Genomic DNA, 12,072 nt, shown 5'->3' with positions numbered 1-12,072 from the left:
GGCATCATAAGGTAGACGAGCGTTGTCTAGTCTACCACCTACTCTCAACAATCCGTCTACCAACACCGGATCTAATGCCCCTAAACGGCGGCTAGGCTTTCCGGCAGCAATCAATCGTATTTCATCCGACAGTTCAAGTCGTTGCACTAGCCCGATGATAACTAGCATTGATTTGCGCAATTCTGGAACGGTCAAGTTTCGGGTGAACACACGATTTGTAAAATCAGCCCTGCAGTTATTCACAAAACGTAGCACATAACCAATCACTCTTTGCAGCTTCCGGAATGAGCCGAAAGCTTCAAGGAAAGGAACGTCTTCAACCACAACGTTTGCAGAAACAGTTGGCGTAAGAGCGATAAGTTCAGGCACTTCGGGTTCTAACGGTAAATCAGGGACACTGACCTCATACTGTCGCAATTTAAGAAACGGTGGTCCATTCCACCACAGACTGTTATGCGCAAGACTCTGTGGCAATTGTCCTCTGGACACGACATCGGCTGGATTTTCTTCGGATCGGATGTAAGACCAACAATAATTTTCCGTAGACGTGTTGATCTCCGTTACGCGGTTGCGGACAAAGACCTCAAGCTGACCGGGTGACTTTTTTAGCCAAGCGAGCACTATCTGACTATCGGACCAAAGACAAACACGTTGAATGTCCATTTTCAACGAAATAATACACTTGGGAATGAGTCTTGATAACAGCAAGACGGCACATAGTTCCATCTTTGGAATAGTCAACTGTTTTAACGGAGCAATCCTTGATTTGCTACAGAGCAGCGAAACCTTGACATCGATAGTAGACACCACTCTGAGATAAACTACTGCTCCGTAAGCACAATTGGAGGCATCTGCGAAACCATGTACTTCAGCGTATTTAGCACTTGGCAAACTGACGAAGCGTGGAATTTTAAACAAATCAACATGCTTTAGAGATTCCCTGAAGGTGATCCAGGACTGAAGGATGTCACCTTCCAACGGATCATCCCATCCTATTCCATCCTTCCATAAACGTTGCATGATCTCCTTTGCCAGAACGACCACGGGGGCGACCAGTCCCAAGGGGTCAAACAGCCTAGCAATCTCAGAGAGGACGGTGCGTTTGGTTGGCATGGACAGGTTTTGAAAATTCAATCCACAATGGAAACGGAAAATATCCTCATCCGGGTCCCACAGCAAACCCAAAGTTTTTATCACCTTATTCACGTCGGAATTCTCAAACTCCAAAAACTTTTCACGGTCTTCATCAGGGACGGTATCAAGAATAGTGGCGTCACTGGCACACCATTTGTGAACTGGGAAACCTCCAGAATTCAATAAATCTGTCAAATCTGAACGAAGTTGAGCGGCCTGCTCGATAGTATCAGCTCCTGATACCACGTCGTCAACATAGACGTCTTCTTCTACCACCTTGGACGCTGTTGGGAAACGTTGGGACTCATCACGAGCTAATTGCAGCAATGTCCTGGTGGCCAAAAATGGAGCACTGGCCGTCCCATAGGTGACAGTAGTCAATTCAAGAATCTGGATCGGATCATCTGGATTATCCCTCCAAAAAATTCGCTGGAGACCGGAATGCTTTTCGTCAACATGGATTCGTCTATACATCTTGGAAATATCCGCCGTTATCGCGTAACGATGTTTACGGAAACGGAGGATAATCGAAAAAAGATCGTCCTGCACAGTAGGACCAGTCTTCAAAACGGCATTGAGAGACGGACCAGCTGCTCGCGACGAAGCATCAAACACAACTCTCAAACGGGTAGTGGAACTGCTTGGTTTCAAGACCGCATGGTGCGGCAAATAGTGGACTAGCTTCCCTGGGACATCATCTGATTCGGATACCACCTTGCAATGAGACAATGCTTTATACTCATTGATAAAGTCAACGTAAGCTTTCTTCAATTCGGCATTCTTAGCGAATCGATGCTCGAGAATGTGGAAACGTTTTAAGGCCAACGAACGATTATCTTTAAGCTCGCTTACGGATTCCTTCAATGGAAGATTAACAGTGTAGGAGCCGTCTGGGTTTCGAGCAGTAGTGGAATCGAACAGCTGTTCACATTCCTGCTCTTCCTTGGTTTTGGTATCAATAGACTCTACTGATTCAATAGACCAAAACCTTTCAATGCACTCTGTGAGGGGACGAAGACTGGCTGTGTAGCAATGCTGATTTGAATCGACGTCTTCAGCACCGCCAGCAACAACCCATCCCAAACGGGTTTCCTTCAGAACCGGCAAGCGATTACCTAGCATCAACTGTCCAGGCAGCATCAAGTGGAAGAACAACTTGACACCAATCAAAAGATGTACTTCTCCTGGAGTATGGAAGGAAGGATCAGCAAGCGATAAACCGGAGGGAATATTCCAGGACTGAGGATTCAGTTTTTGACCTGGCAGAGGGCCAGTTACCACATCGGTAACCAAACATTCAATTTGGGCTTGATAATCCATGCAACGGGAACGGAACAAGATATTCACCTTCCGGTCCAACACCGACTTTTTACCGGTAGCTCCGAAGACTTCAACGTGGGTAGGCATCTGATTGATTCCCAAGCGTTTCACAAATGAACGCGATACCAAATGTGGTTGGGAACCACAATCAAGGAATGCACGGCAAGGATGTGGTTTTCCATTGCTATCAAGGACATCAACCATAGCCGTTAGTAAAAGCGTACCATCTGACCGGGGAATCTTGTGAACTGAACTGGACAAAGACGAAACGCTTTCAATCTGCGGAGGGACTTGGACACTCTCAACAACTTGGGCGGACTCTTGTTTAGGCTTTGGGCTCTCAACTACGGGCTTTGGATCTGGGTTTGGAAGTTTGGGCTCATGAAGCAAGGTATTGTGTCGGCTTTGACACTCCTGGCAAGATTTACTCGAAGGGCACTTAGAGGCAAGGTGGCCCTTTCTCAAACAATTGAAGCAAAGGTTAAGTTCTCTTACCTTAACTCTGCGCTGGGGTACCGTCAGTGAAACTAACCTGTCGCACTTGAAGTTGGGATGACTTGCACTGCAGATCTCGCACGTCGCCTCACTATTAGCTACGGGTGTAGCCATAGCGAACGACTTCGCCGATGGGGGCTTGAAGGTGGACTTCTGACTGGACTCCTTGGTGGACGATGATCTCGGGTGGCTGGCTTCACAACGCTCCAATAATGAGCACCGCTCCTTCAGGAACTTGACGGTATCTTCAAGGGTCGGTATCGTCTTATGCGGAATGGTGGCTTCCCACTGCTTCCTCGTCTCGGGGTCGAAAGCATCGGATAGGACGACGACAACAAAACGTTCGGAAACACCTTCCAAATCCTGTTCCAGTAGCCGCAATCCTTCGACGTGGCGGGTCACTTCGTTCAACAGATCTCGCATCTGCTTGGAACACTCCTTGCTCATCCGTTTGAGGCCCAGCAAGCCATGAATGTGGGAATCAACTGCCTTCCTTTCATCCTCGTAAACGTCAAGCAGCAGCTCCCATGCATGGCGGAAATTTCCTTCACTGAGCGTTTTCGGATCGATGATCTTGGCGGCGGAGCCTCCAGCTAGTGCCCTTTCGAGGTGATGCAGTTTGACCGCATCGGAATCTCTTGATCTGGCCATGATGTCGGAAAATATTTGCTGGAATCGTGGCCAATTCTCCGGTTTTCCATCAAACGAAGGGATTGGAACCGGCAGCGGTTGCTGCTGAACAACTATTTGCGGTGGCGGAGCACTGGATGTGGGCGTTGCAGCTGGAGCAGGCGACGGCGGCGATGCGGACTGGATCAGGGTTTCCACTAGCATTGCAGTTTCAGTGTGATGCGCCTCGAATTGCAGATAGGTTTCATCGTTGTCGTCCAGCTTCTCCGGTGGCAACAATGCGGTGATCTGGTGGTGGAAATTGAGGTATTCTTGGAAGTGAGCCTCCAAATTCCGGGAATACACCTTCAACTGCGCTAGCGTAAACTGCACTACTCCGGCTCCCGAAACTTCCTCTACGGTTTTCCGAATACGGGTCACTTTGGCCTTCGCTTGGCCACGGAGATGCACGAGCGTCTTCAGCTCGGCCATTTTGTCACTAGCACTTTTCTGGGGGGAATGTTTCAGCGACATCGATGCACTGTTTTTCTTCAGCCCACACGGGCACACTCACTAACACTACTATACTGTCTCTCCCGAAACTTGTTCGGACTTGTTCTTCTTCAGCCACTCTCGGGCACACAAACACTTCACAACTGTACTGTCTTTTTTCGTCCCAATCGGGCACACACACACACTACTCAACTGTCCTTTCCGAAACTTGTTCGGACGTGTTTCGACTGTTTCACTTTTCACACGCGCGAATGTACTTTCGGAACACGAACATTCGGAAACTTCTGGATGGAATTTTTCAATTCTCCACTAGAGCCAACAAGCAAACTCCTACTGCCACTGAATGCCACAAATGCTGCTATCCGGCTCGAAGGACCAAACAATGTGCGGTTGCACAACGTGGAAATCCGGGGGAAGGCCTCTCAACTGGCAGTCAAATCCTGCTACTGGCTAACAACCAACAGATTAGAGCTCAACAGGTAATCCGTGTGCTATGCGAAACGATATCCACCATAGACTACCGGAAGGATCTAAAATGGATCGGATCGCTGGGACACACTGTTGAAATCTCTTATTGGTGCTCCAGCAGCGGCGGGATTGACCTTGGCTTGCAATCGGTTGTCCGTGTGCAATCAGACCGGTGTCCGCAGTAGACTACCACTGGTGGGATCTAACTGCGGATCGGAATGAGGGGACCAACACGTATTGCCTTGCCGGGTGTTCTCCAATAACGGATGGACTGTAATGCGGCAACGGGTTCAACAGCAGCAGCAACGGAAAGCAGTCTTGGCAGCGGAATCGGAATCGGACGGTGCTCTCTGGAGAATGAAAAATCCGGCTTCTCTTTTGACTTCGGTTTATTCGCGATCTTCACTGTATGACGGTAACAACAAAACTGATGCGCTCTGCGCAATGTTGTGTACTTATATACTAATTTATTCTCTATCGTGAGGGTTCTTTGACATGTGTTAGGCTCCTCCCATTACATGGAAATGACAAAACAAACAAAACAAAAACGATGGAGAGCTAATCGGGAGAAGCTTACTTTGATGGTCAATGAATGTTACTCTTCTTATAACTAATGTCGGAAAGGTATTGAAGTTAAACAACAGTAATGGGAAAAAGGGAATGACGAGAATTGGGACAAACGGGGACAAATGGTTACTTTTCTTATTGATTTTTGGGGAAAAGGGAATTAATCTACATAGATTTTATGACAGGGAGTAAAAAAAAAAAATCAAACAAGGCAAAAGAATTTCGTTCGGAACCGAACAAACTTAATGTGCTTGCTCAGCTAGGGAATGGAAAAATGTTGTTGAGGAAAGATAGTTGGCTTTCTTATGAGCATGAGCCTGAGCAAAGGTGACCAGAACAATTCGTAGTTGCTATTCGGTGATTACCAGAACAATCTAAGTTGCACAGAGATTTTGGGATTATCTTACCATTCTCAGTGTGCACAAATCGAGAGATCAAAACCCAAAAGTCAATAATGGCGCCAGTCACGTCCTTACGGTCATCGGGGAACAAAAGAAATGATATCCAGACAAACGTTGTTACTAGAGACCAAAGAATCTTCTGCATCTCCAATCGTTGTCATGGAAATGATATATCAAAAAGCTCTAGGAATAACAAACATCTGGAGTTCCACTAACTACATGGCTACGAATCCATCTAGAATGAAAATAAGAACTTTCTATCGACATTCTGACTATTTTCTGAAATCCATTGAGTTAATTCTTGATAATCAGACGCCTCTGTTCAGAAGATTTATACAAGTTTTTAAACTTTAGTTCAAAGGTCGCTTCTATTTCATAATTTTAAGTACTAATTGACTTACGGAGTACTGATTCCACAATTAAGTGTAGCTACTTGCTTCTTGCGTCTCTTGAACCACCAACCACATGTTGTGGATTCCCTGCAGCTGCTGTTGTTGCCCGGCTGTCTGCCAGTAACGAATCGATTCGATACACCGCATAAGGTGCTAAGGTACTGTGAACCGAACGGCACCCACAATGTTATTCCCAAACTCCTCGATATTGGACGTTCTTCAGTTCCAATCCAAAGTGGGAGCAGCGAATCAATACATGGAACCGAAAAACTACTCGTTTGGCAATCAACTTCCGTTCTCGGTCGTATACCGACACAACATACCAATTCTCCAATAAACAAGCACAAATAAATTGAATTTCCTCATTACTGTGCAAGACGCTTCCTGTTAGACTTTCCCCTCGTAGACAAGAAAAAAAAATCGAAAGAAAAAGTGCTGAAGTCCCCACCGAACCCGAAGGGAACCAAAACAACGGCGGCAGAGTTCCCCGTTTACCGGGTTCCGATGATCGTGACCTGAACCTGAAGCAATATGCACCCCGGTTGTGTGCCGAAGGTGGAATCACTCAGGCGGATAGTCGTCATATCATGGGCATATAAAGCGACCCACTGGCACTGTGGGACAGAAATCAAAAAATTGCGACAAAGTTCCAAGCACTTTCATGATGAACAAAAAAAATAGTCTAGAAGTAATGTATACTACATGCGTGTTTGGGACGACTAAGATACATTTTGAATTGAGAATAATTGTAAAGATTATGCATACTAGGAAAAAATATGTTTTTTATCCCTATAAGATTTTTAACCCATTGCTAGTTCATTTTGGAGAAGGAATTATATGTTAATATGGATATCTTTCATCAAAAATCACGTATTCAAAGATATTTGTAATGCATTTCGAAGTACTCTGAAGATACAGTATGATTTTTAACCCATAGTGCACATGAGCGACTACAAAGGCTCACAATTTATGGCGGTCGGTAGCACTCCGATGGCCTCCTCCCACTTTGAAACAGTTCAATAGGTTTTTGCAACCGACTACGACTGCTAGGAGAGGGTAGGGTACCCTGAACCTGACTGAATATCAGTCGTCATCGTCGTCACAAAGGAACCCCTACTGCTGCCTGCATGGTATCCCAGTTCCAGTGGTTGGATCTGGTTTGAACAGGGAGCACAACAAAGGCGCTTACAACGTTATACCGGGAGCAATTGCTGGAGCCGGAAATGCACCAGTAATAATTTTAACTAGATGCGAGCGTTTATACTGCTAGAGGCAATCAACATTTTACTAAGTTTTGTACAAAATTCCTGAAATTTATTGTTTGCTAATATTTTGATACTGGGACATGGCGAATACCGGTACACCTTCCCTATTAGTTTCGAAGCAAATAGAATTTGAATAATGATTTTCGTCTGATTATTATCCGAAATTAGCTCATAAAACATCATGAGATAACAAAGAAGAGTTGGTGCAAAATTGGCAAAAAGCACAGTCTATTTGAGCTGTGTTACCTTATCAATGTCAAGTCATAGTTTAAATATAACGAAAAACCCCGATTCAGGGGAATAGCTTTTTGCTCATTGTAGAGAATAATTTTCTGGAGAAAATCGATTAGAAAAATTGATTCTGTCCAACGGTTCTGGCAAATTCACTGTATGAAATTAGCCAAAACCGTTGGACAAAATTGATAATCGGTTTCTATCTTTAAAGAACTGCATCAAAATCTCATTTCAAATATAGATCAATATATGGAGTAGGACGGTGGTCCCTATTTGTCAGAACATAGCTAATATGTGTTTTTTTATCTTTACAGATACTCGAGCGTTGCATTCGATTGTGGTGAGTATTTTTTCTAATCTCTTTTATTTTGTAAACTTGGGCACCACATTTTATTTATTTATTTTTCTTTACATTATTTTCATTAACATTTACCGTAAAACTCTGTTTCTTTGAGAAACCGAAGTTTAAAGGATGATTTGAGATTGTGGACTAAATTAATACAATAGGAATCGAATTTTGGTTTTCAGTTGAGCACTAATACTGATACTTGGGCTACTTATGGGCTACAAAGCTGATGACAATTGATGGAACAGGTGCTCCAGAACGGTAAAAAAGTTAAACTCGCTTGTCGTATACATCATCAGCCCGGCTGTCACTCGATAGGTTACCGATTGAACCAGCTTGGTGTTGCGCAATTTCTCGACATCTCCGTTGCAAATAGCGTATATCTCCTGGAACTTCGGTTTACAAAATTCGTATTTTCTAAATAATGCAAATGCTATTTTAATTTTCTTAACACAAAATAGCATATTCATGATTTCCCATATTTTTAGAGGATGTCTTATTCGAGGTGTCTGGTGATTATGATTTCTCTTACAAAAATTCACTAAACAAATCCATATGTTAACAGCAACACGTATTATTCGACCACATTTATTGAATGATTTTAAAAAATACTAGGGGAACTTATGTATTCTCGGAAGTCTAAGCCGATGCCGCGCTTCTTTTGTAATTTTCTCGGACATCAGCAGACAAATTACGTGTTCGTTTGTTTACATTTATGCGCTGCTCAATCCTCTATCGATTCACACCGACAGACTTGTTAAAATCTTCCTGGAAACGTTTTTGCAACGCTGCGAACATCTTTTGTCAGTGTGACTATTGTCGGCAGCCTCATTCTCTTCGGCAACTTTCCCATAAGCACTGCAGGTGAATCTGTTCGGCAGCTCTAAATCAGTCGCATTGTTGGCAAAATTGTTTGTGTCGTCTCGGAAATCTCGTCAGCGGGAAGCTGACAGAACAAATAATCATCTGAATGTATTCATTGGTGTGCTCTGATAAAAAATACTGTGTATTTGGCGTTTGAAATTTGCTTGCCGATAATAGTCAAAGGGTGCCGAAGCCGTAAGTCTCCCTAAATGAATTTCTTAAGCAATGGGAAGTTTTGGCGAAAATAAGGCTTAACTCATACCAAATTTATCCATGGAATTTCAACCTAAGTCTAAGTTTTCTTCAGATGCATGGCGCACAAAGAGTCCAACAAAATCAATCATAGTTTTTTTAATCCAGAAACAAATCTATCTTTGATTGCAGAATGAACATTTTTCTTAAACTTTTACCTACATTACGAAGGGTGGTTTTAGAACTTTTGCTATAAATCTCTTGAAAATTTATCATACAATATTGTTAGATTTGTTCGTACTTTTATCGTGGATTAATACTGGAAGACAACCATTCCTTCTTTTTCTCGTTTTCCCTCGCAATTCCTCCAAAAATTCATCGATTCTGTCAGATTTTATCATCATTTCGCTGGAAGTTCTACTAGAAGTTCCTTCAAATGGTTTTCTCTGTAATTTCATTACAAATTCATTCACGAAATTCATCTTAATTGTGTCAAAAACTCTTCAATGTATTACTTTTTCTAACATTATACAAGAATTATCTACGAAAAATGTTTTTAAAAAGTCTCTATCCTCCGAATCTTCAGAGAAAATTTATTAACAACCCTCAGGAGTACTTTTGTTCCGAAATTAGCATAGCGGTAGAGGAATCTGTTGAGAAGCGTTTGACGAATTCCATGTCAAATCGGTCAGTCACAGAACTCGACCATCTTCGATTTGCAGTAAATTTTGCACATATTTTCGGTATGGAACAATAAGAGTTTTCAATAAAAAAAAATCGATCATTTTGACTCGAGCATAACTTTTGAAAATGGCCTATAATTGTTTGTATGCAACTTATTTGAAAAATTCTAACTCCAAAACTGTTGATTTTAGAGAAAAAATGTTCTGTGGAGAAATTGCAGTGCACCGTTTGGGCTACAAGAAAAAATACACACTGAAAAAATATTTTACATTTTTTCATGGAAAATTCAAAAATAAATCTTAAATTTCAAATCACACAAAAACCCCATTTTAATTGTTTTTTTTTTAATTTCCACCATAGAACCTTGATAGTAAAAAGAGGTTTGGGACAAAGTTTCATGATAAAATAAAAATAAAAAAGTTGTTCTAAAAACATCTTTAGTCGATTTTCAAAATTTTAGTTTTTTTGTCAAAATAAAAACGTTCTGATGATACAAACAGAATCTTGGATTGATTCTAAACCATAATGATTATATGGATAACTTCTCTAGAAGTAGCCATTTTCAAATTATATCAAGTTTAATGCAAAAACATATATTTTACATATTAAAATAGGCCATATTCACGATTCTCCTTCAATAATAACACGTTTTCGAGAGTAAAGACCATATTACTTTCCATTTACTTCCATTTAAAATCGCAAATAACTAATGAAAATGGCCTATTTTATTATTTAAGTTATATTTTTTGCATTAAACTTGAGATAATTCAGAAATGGCTACTTCTAGAGTAGTGATCAAGATAATCACTATGGTTCAGAATAATTTCAAGATTCTTATTGTATCATCAGAATGTATTTATTTTGACAAAAAATCAAAATTTTTATAATAGGCCACAGGTTGTTCTTAGAAAAACTTTCATAAATATTCCCCATAATGAAAGTTTGTCCCAAACATCTGTTAATTATAAAGATTCTGCGATGAAAATATAAAAAAATGGTATTTTTTTTTCTAATTTCAAATTAAGGATTTTTTTTTTAAATTGATATTATACTTTTTCAGTATATATTCAGTATATAGTCCAAACGGTTCATACAATTTCTTCATTGAACATTTTTCACTAAAATCAACAACTTCGGAGTTACAACTTTTCAACTAAGTAGCATGCCACAATTTATACCATACCAAAAACATGTGCAAAATTTAATCCAAATCAAAGATTATAGAGCACGATTTTTATTTTATCTACTCATTCTGGATGGAATTCGTCATTTAGCAAAATTAATGGAAAGAGGGAAGAAAATCAAGTGTAAGCATCTGCTTCAAAACAATTCTTTAGAAATAATTTGATAAAATATTGGTAGAATCCGCATTCAGGGATTGAACTCTTGTGCAATTCCAGGGCGGAATTCCGGGGAGTTTTGAAAACTTGCAGAGTTCTTATACATATGGTTCCAAATTTTCGAAAGTCCATCATAAATTGCTCAACAAATTTTCAAAGAATTGCAAAAATTTCTTCAAAATTTAAATAGAGATGAATCTTACTAAAAGGGTTTTTTTACATTTGTCATCTAGGGCAAAGTTTTTAAAAATACTGCCAATATTTCTGAGTTAAACTTCTGCACTTTTACCGAAATAGTTAAAAATAATCCTTCAAAAAAGTTTGTTTGCAGTTTGTGTACGTAGGAAAAAAAATAGTTTCAACATAAATCTGTTCGCCACAGTATTATTATCTTTCATAGTTCACTCAAAACAGTTTCTGAGATGTTAGATACAAATACCTTCCGTAAAAATTTAATCTGTTTCAACGCCAATCATTGTTCATTATAAAAATAAACAAAAAAAGAGAACAAGATTTTTTGTAATAAATCCTACAAATCCTACTGAAGGTTTCCTATAAAGCATAGTTTCCCTAACTGAGGGTCGCGACCCCCTGGTGGGTCGTGAGAAGATTACAAGGGGGTTGCGAGAAAATATCATTGCATTAAAGTTTTTGAAAACCTCATAGAAACTTTTCAACTGTTCTGCAGTGCTACTGGGACACACAGATTTGAATCAATGAATTACACTAATAGGATCTTGAAAACCATTCAGACAGATTTGAGTCTAAAATGGTTTTGATGTTGAAACTATTAATTAACAATCAAATCAGCTGGACTTCCATGATTCGATTTCAACTGGATCAATAACTCATGCAGATATTGAGTAACTGAATCCATTAGTAACTAGGTTGTCAAGATCATCGTAGAAGCCATGTCGTTTCATTCAAGCATGGTTTTAGACGATATCGTGTATGATACGACAAAGGAAAATTTTATTCTATTATTTTTTCCGAAATTGTATGCTAAAGACCGAAAACCATTTTTTGATTAGAGTTTGAATGCTTCAAGTTAAAGGCTGGAGTTAATTCCGGAACAGTAAGACTTTTTTCATAGTCAAGAAATTTCAGAAACTGCTGCAAACCAGAGTTGCTCAATATCAGTCATATCAACTGATACTAAAACTATCAATATCACTTGCAAGCTATCAATATCACTTTGATTTGACAACCAACAGCAGTCGCACTTATGAGGGCGTCGCTGAGTCGGTA

General features: G+C 40.5%; 1 protein-coding gene across 1 annotated transcript in view; it reads left to right on the top strand.

The window, feature by feature from the left end:
* LOC5571711 (neurotactin) overlaps positions 1-12,072 on the top strand; it is a 166,753-nt gene that overhangs the window by 42,155 nt on the left and 112,526 nt on the right. Inside the window, exon 2 of the mRNA XM_001659807.2 lies at positions 7,713-7,738. The gene's annotated coding sequence lies outside the window, so the exon portion shown is untranslated. The remainder of the gene's footprint in view (positions 1-7,712; positions 7,739-12,072) is intronic.

The sequence above is a fragment of the Aedes aegypti genome, chromosome 2 (assembly GCF_002204515.2).
Source record: "Aedes aegypti strain LVP_AGWG chromosome 2, AaegL5.0 Primary Assembly, whole genome shotgun sequence".
Classification (NCBI taxonomy): Eukaryota; Metazoa; Arthropoda; class Insecta; order Diptera; family Culicidae; genus Aedes; species Aedes aegypti.
This window is presented reverse-complemented; position numbering and strand designations above follow the sequence as displayed.